The 6,658-nt window shown below is 45.6% G+C and overlaps 1 long non-coding RNA gene across 1 annotated transcript; it reads right to left on the bottom strand.

Annotated features, from left to right (window-relative positions):
• Nucleotides 1-1,062: 1,062 nt before the first annotated feature.
• On the bottom strand, nucleotides 1,063-6,350 carry LOC309373610. Its single transcript, XR_014170087.1, has 2 exons — nucleotides 3,679-6,350; nucleotides 1,063-2,403 (listed from the first exon to the last, which is right to left on the bottom strand). It is a non-coding gene; the product is annotated as an uncharacterized lncRNA (long non-coding RNA).
• Nucleotides 6,351-6,658: the final 308 nt, after the last annotated feature.

Below are 6,658 nucleotides of genomic sequence, written 5' to 3'. Positions count from 1 at the left end.
CAAGACCACAGTATTATGCCACATATAATGTGGCATTCTTTTCTTTGCATTCTCTACCTCAGCTGACCACCACCACGAAACCAATAGGTGGATTATGCCACATATAATGTTAAACCCATTAATTTTCTAGCAGAAAGCAAGCTAGAGAGCAGGAGGGACTTGGGCCTCATCTCCAAAACACACAGTAGACTGAAGTGGTAAATGGACAATGCCATTTCATTGGGCTCCTCCAACATGGCTGCCTACCAAGGCCACTCCTAAGCTCTCCTAAGTTTGCGTCTTTCCTTTCAAGTTCCCCAAGAGTAGAAATGTAGCACAGCAGGAAGTCAAAACATAGAGCATTTCTCCCTGGCACGTTAGGTTTCTCCCCTGCCAGTGTTTTTTATAAAAAAATTCCTTCCAGTAGCACCTTAAAGACCAACTAAGTTAGTTCTTGGTATGAGCTTTCGTGTGCATGTGTATCTGAAGAAGTGTGCATGCACAAGAAAGCTCATACCAAGAACTAACTTAGTTGGTCTTTAAGGTGCTACTGGAAGGATTTTTTTTGTTTTGACTATGGCAGACCAACACGGCTACCTATCTGTAACTGGAACTATGGAAGTGTTTTTTATGTGAAAGAACATTCATCTGCAGTCCCCACCTGCAATATAAAGTGGTCCTACCACTGCAGGATTCTTCTGCCATATTCTGCTGCATGCTCAGACCAGGCCCCATTTATGTCTATCTTTTTCTGGATTGCACTCCAGTGCAACAGTCTATACAGTATTCTGAGGCCTGCGTGGAGATCCTGTAAATGTGGGCTTTCCCATTCACTTCTATGATGGGGGGGGGGAGGTATGCATGCATTCCTGTGCATGTGTGATGTTGCATGGAAATGAGCAGAGACCCTGTGTAGACGAAGGATAAGAACCCTGTGGACCTCCAGATGTGATGGGGCTGCATTGGCCAAGTTGGCAGAGGCTGATGGGAGAGAACATCCAACAACAACATCTGGGTGGTCTCAGATTCCCCATACCTGTTTGAGAGCTCTCTGTATTCAAGAGACTGACTGGTCCAAGAGGATAAAATTATTGCTTTTATATCAAATGGGTTACTATTATTTATCAAATGATAAACAGAAAAATCAGAAAATTCTTCCGTATCAGTCGGTGGAGGGAGATGGCTTCCCTGGCAAGAAGTTTGAATCCTGCTTATTTGTTTTAACTCTGACAAAGTTGCTTGGAGTGGGATCATGCCAAGCACGTTTTGGCCCTTCTGGACCTACTGCCACCGCCTGGAAAAAAAGGATCAACCACACACCCAAAGACTGGAGGGTTTATTCAGGGGCAAAACTAGGATTCATTTCACCTGGGTCAAAGACCCAGTTTGGCACACATACCCCACACACATTTGTTTTTGTGTGTGTGTATGTGTGCGTGCATGCATGCGTGCACACACACAGACACAGAGGATGGGCACCTCAGTGGGGCCCCCTGGAGGCTTCACCTTGGGCAAAAAACCTCGCTAGCCCCTCCCCACCCATAGCTACGTCTCTGGTTTATCTCTACTGATTCAGGGATGGGAAACCCGTGGCTCTCCAGATGTTACTGGACTACAGCTCCTGTCGTCATTCCTGGTCCCTGGCCACGCTGGCTGGGGCTGATGTCCAACAACATCTGAAAAGGCCACAGATTTCCATTTGCACTCTTGTTCTTGAGACTGGCATAACCAAATGCCTTTGGTGAAACCTTTCATATTACGAATTTAGGATTGTATATTGAATTGCTCCAAAGCACAGGGGGTATCTGGGGAATTGTGCCATAAGGTTGGTATGCCTAAGTGGAATCTATAATTTAGACTTTTAAATGTATGCTCAAAACACCATAGGTACCCTAAAAACATACTGAGGAGGCCCTAAGAAACAAAGAAAGACTTCATTTTCAGCCTACAGTCTTGCAATGCCAATTAAATCTCTTTATAGCATGTGTATCTCTCACAGAGAAAGACCACTTTGCAACATGCCGTAATGTTCACTCATATTCATAAGCAATTTGTAAGATGGCAGGGTGGCTCCTTCTGGTATCAGGCTGTTGGAAGAAACCGAGCACAGTGCAGGAGGCAGGACAGAGAGAAGCATTCAGTTCCCTTTATCTGCATGCACTTTTTTCATTGGAAACATTATTGCTTTATGCGTGAATGGGACAGGCAGATGAATAAACAGATGTGGCTTCTTACACCACACCAGATTCAGTAGTGATTGTTAGATTGTACTCTGCATCTTGGGCAAGATTTGCTTGTCCATTAGGGTGAATGCCCTAACTTGAACTAGACTCCACATGCCTGCCCACTTACTAATATCCAGTCCATGAGGTGGTTCTGGCTGTCAGTTTCCTGCTCCTTAGTTTCCGTGTTGCCTTTGTAGCACTTGGCAGAGAGGAGGATGGGGACAAAACTGGATTAGTTGGCTGTGCCTGTGGCCTCTCTGTCTTCTGTCTAGTCTCAATGGGCACCAACCCCCCCCCCCCGAGACTATTCTGAATCTCCTCTTCCTGCCTACTCTTCAGTCAGTGCTCTGTTTAAAAACAGAAACAGATCAACCTGATTTTGCACATGCCCACCTATTCAGCAATTTCCCCAGGAGACACCTTATTGCTTCCTTCAAGGGGAAGTGCAATTGTCCTTTTTTAAAAAAAACACACCAACAAAACAAAACAGAACAAAACTTGCACATCTTAACCCCATGCCAACATTCCTAAGTCTGTTCCTTGTTTGTTTTCTATTGCCCAACAAAATCAGTTGCTGGGGTGGAAAGACATATGTGCGCATAATCAGCATTCATTGAAAGGAGGAGGGCGGAATAAACTCATAGTCTTAATAGGACGAATTCTGTTTTCACTGCTCCTTGCAGGAAAAGGCAGGCTATAGATGAAATTAATAAATGATCATGAAAGACAGCGTGGATGCATTCTGAGCCTATGTCTCCAGGATTTATCTTCTATCATCCAAAGAAAATGACCATTTCATATGCCCCAAACAGAAGGCGCTAATATGCAGCAGTTAGCCTAGGACCGGCATGTAGCTTGTCATATTTGACAGTGGGGATCAATCATACAGAAACTAGAGGGTACCCCACCAAACAGTGGGGATCAATCATACAGAAACTAGAGGGTACCCCACCAAAATTCCACCTTGCCCAAATCTTGCAGGATAAGGATACTCATACGACCCTGAAAGTGGCTAGGTTCCTGGTCGCTGTCCTTACCCAAAAGCGACGCCAAGGAGCACTACAAGCTAACTAAGGCGTAACTAAGGCGTAGTATGCCATTCTATCTTATAGTATTTTATTGTTATAGTGGTGTTTTAGCGGCTGTTTTTTTCCCCCACGTGCACAAGCCGTTACTTATGTGTTGTTTTTACCTGTATGGGCCTACGGCCGTAATAAATATTGTTGTTGTTGACAGTGGGGGGTGGTGTCTCTGTGGGAAACCAGATATGAAGTCAATAGTTATCAAGGACTCTGGGGGTCCTTAGTGGGCTTAGTGTCAGATTGTGGCATTCTAGAGCACTTGCCAGGACCCAAACTCTCCCTGCCCTTTAAACAGTAGCTGCTGATGGGTAAGAGCATAGCACTGAGACCATGGAGACCCAGGTTCAAATTCCTACTCAGCCATGAAGTTCATTGATCTTCACCTAACTTACCACTCATTGGGTTGGTATGAGGATAACATGGGAACAGTCATGTTGACCTCACTGGATTAAAAGTGAGATGTAAATGTACCTGGCCACATCAGGGACAATTTGCTGTAAATATAAATGGCATCTCTCAAACCAACCGCCTAGCGCTCCCCATGGCTTAAAGCTGGTATCTCATTTATGCGTTACCTGGGACCTAGGACCCAATTACTTGAAGGAGCACCTCCTGCCATCTTGTCCTGCCTGGATTTTGAGATCAGCTGGGAAGACCTTCCTGGTAAGACCACCTTTGAATGATGTCAGAGGAGCTGTGACACAATGGAGGATCATGTTAGTAATAGTCCTGCAGCTGTATTGTGAGGCTGTATTGACTGACAGTATCTTGGGGAGTGATTAAGGGCATACTGGAACTTTAGGTTTGGGCAGTTGAAGTGAATCCAAGGGCTCTGTTTGGACTTTTTTGCGGTTTGAAAACTGATGGGAAAATGCATTGAAAAGTGTGGGGTGAATAGACGACTAATGAAAATATGTAGAAACACCCCACAAGCAGCTCAGGATGGATGTTCAATAAATACTGCAAATCAGGATGAACACTCTGCAAACCGCTCATCTGGAGGGCCCCCAACTCCCATTTGTTAGTGGGTAGAGGCTGGAAGACCCCCTTTCAGGGATGCTGTAATTGGCAACGGCAGGAGAGTTGGGACAGAGATTGGCCTTTAATGCACCTTCCAACTCTAAAACTCTATGATCAAAACACAGTTTGAAGAGCAGTTAACTACAGGCCAATCTGCCAAACTTGCAATGGAAACAGAGGATTGGTGGTATAGGCAGAAGCCACACAATGACATCTTAAGACACATACATACCACACACACGGACAAACTATATAATTTCTGGCTACAGCTGAAATTTCAGGCTGTCAGTTTTTAACATTTCCATACATTTAAAAGGACCCTCCTTGAAAGTAGAAAGCTAGAACACCAGGAAGACAAACATCCTAACCCAGCCCTCCCTGCTGAGTTAGTTTCCTACTTGCAGAGATGCTTTTTTAACTGAGAGGGAGCAGGATAGGTCAGTTGGTTAGGGCATGCTGCTGATAATGCCAAGGACTCAGGTTTGATCCCTGTACGGGACACCTTAATATTCTTGCATAGCAGGAGGTTGGATTAGGTCCCCAGGGTCCCTTCCAGCTCTACAATTCTATGGATCTATGGAAAAAAATCCTGCACCCTGCAGTTGGAGATGGTCTAGTCCTGTAACATGGCATGGTATGTTTGTGCGGCAGCCTAACTCTTGAGCTTGTTCCTCAGACTGAAGAACTTGCCTCTTGGGTGAAGTCTGCCTGACCAAAGGGCAGCAAATCCTGCTCTGTAGGGAAAGAGTGCGTGAGGGCATCTCGAGGTCATGCTGCATGGAGCTCCCTCAGGGCTGAGTGTGCTTTGCTCCTTCTCATCGCACTGCCAACCATGGATTTGACAGTCATGTGAAGGGGCTCTCTGTACAGGTCCTCCAGGTGAAAAAGCAACCTTTGTGTAGGGGAGCTGTACATGAGTGCATCTGGTGGGGTGTGTGGGAAAGGCTGTGCAGTCCTGATGCCAAATCACATTCAGCACGAGGAGGTCCAAGTGAATCCTCTTAAATTCCTGCTTCCTTCTCCTGACTGATGCTCTAGAGGGCAATCCCTGTGCATGCTTTGGACCATCCACCTGCTTCTGTCCAATCAGACTGATGGTCAGTTTCTCTCTCCAAGTCACGAAACCTGAACGGTTTGGAGCATACTTGTGTTGAGGCCTGGCAATTCATTCCTGCCTCCCCAGGATACTTCCTAATTTCTGCCTCCAACTGCAGCCGAAGTAATTCAATACAAATGACCAAAAACATTTTCTGTATTATGGTCATTTGTCTATTGAGAACAATGTAAAAGACAGTGCATTCATTAGCATGTGTTTTGGTAAGGAAAATCTGCTGAGTCAAACGTTTCTTTTTCATCTCCAGAGTTATTATTTTCTGTAGCTACGCTGAACAATCAGAACGTTCTGGAGAACCATCTAAAAGCAGTTAGCCTGACTAAATCTACTAGTAACAGTTTGGCTAATCTAGTAGAGTGGTGCCTTGGGTTACAGACGCTTCAGGTTACAGACTCAGCTAACCCAGAAATAGTACCTTGGGTTAAGAACTTTGCTTCAGGATGAGAACAGAAATTGCATGGCAGCAGCGGGAGACCCCATTGGCTAAAGTGGTACCTCAGGTTATGAACAGTTTCAGGTTAAGAACTGACCTCCAGAACGAATTAAGTTGTAAACCTACAAATTGCACTGAATTGCCCAGGACTTATTTTGATCATGTACAGGATCAGGCTGCAAGGGATTTGAAACAATACTCTACTCAAAACAGAGGGGAGCCTTTTTTGTGGAATGAAGACCATTAGAAAGGTCCTGAAGGGCCACATTTTCTCATGGGAATCTGCCAGGAGCTGCATGCTGGCTGTAGGTGGGACCCAGGTCAGTAGGTCAGCCCTTTTCTTCCTGCCATGCCTCGCCCTTCCCCAATCTCTCTCATTTCTTCCCCGCCCAGTGGGGACAGACTGCACTTTCCTGAGGTCTGAACAGACTGCTTGCATAGGGGTTTGGACTTAGGCTGGAAGCTGTATCTCTTTGGCAACCTGCAACCTGCTCCTGCCCTAGGATGTATGTCTTTGTTGATTCTCCGCTGGGGTGGGAGTACCTGTAGTTCTCTCCCTGCTGCTTGACTACAACTCCCACTATCCTTGACAACTGGTTTTGCTGCTTAGGATAGATGGCAACTGCAGTCCAAATGCATCTGAAGGGCCACAGACTCCCCACTTTTGCTTTATGTCATGCACTGCATTTGATAATGCTTTCTGTGTCTGGCACAGTACTTCTGACCCACAGCATTTCTCCAGTGCAATGGTTTGGCCCAGCTCATGATATACAGATGCCATAGCAGCTTGTGAGCCTGTGCTTGT

The sequence above is a fragment of the Podarcis melisellensis genome (genome assembly GCF_964234715.1).
Source record: "Podarcis melisellensis genome assembly, chromosome: 7".
NCBI classification, from domain to species: Eukaryota; Metazoa; Chordata; class Lepidosauria; order Squamata; family Lacertidae; genus Podarcis; species Podarcis melisellensis.
This window is presented reverse-complemented; position numbering and strand designations above follow the sequence as displayed.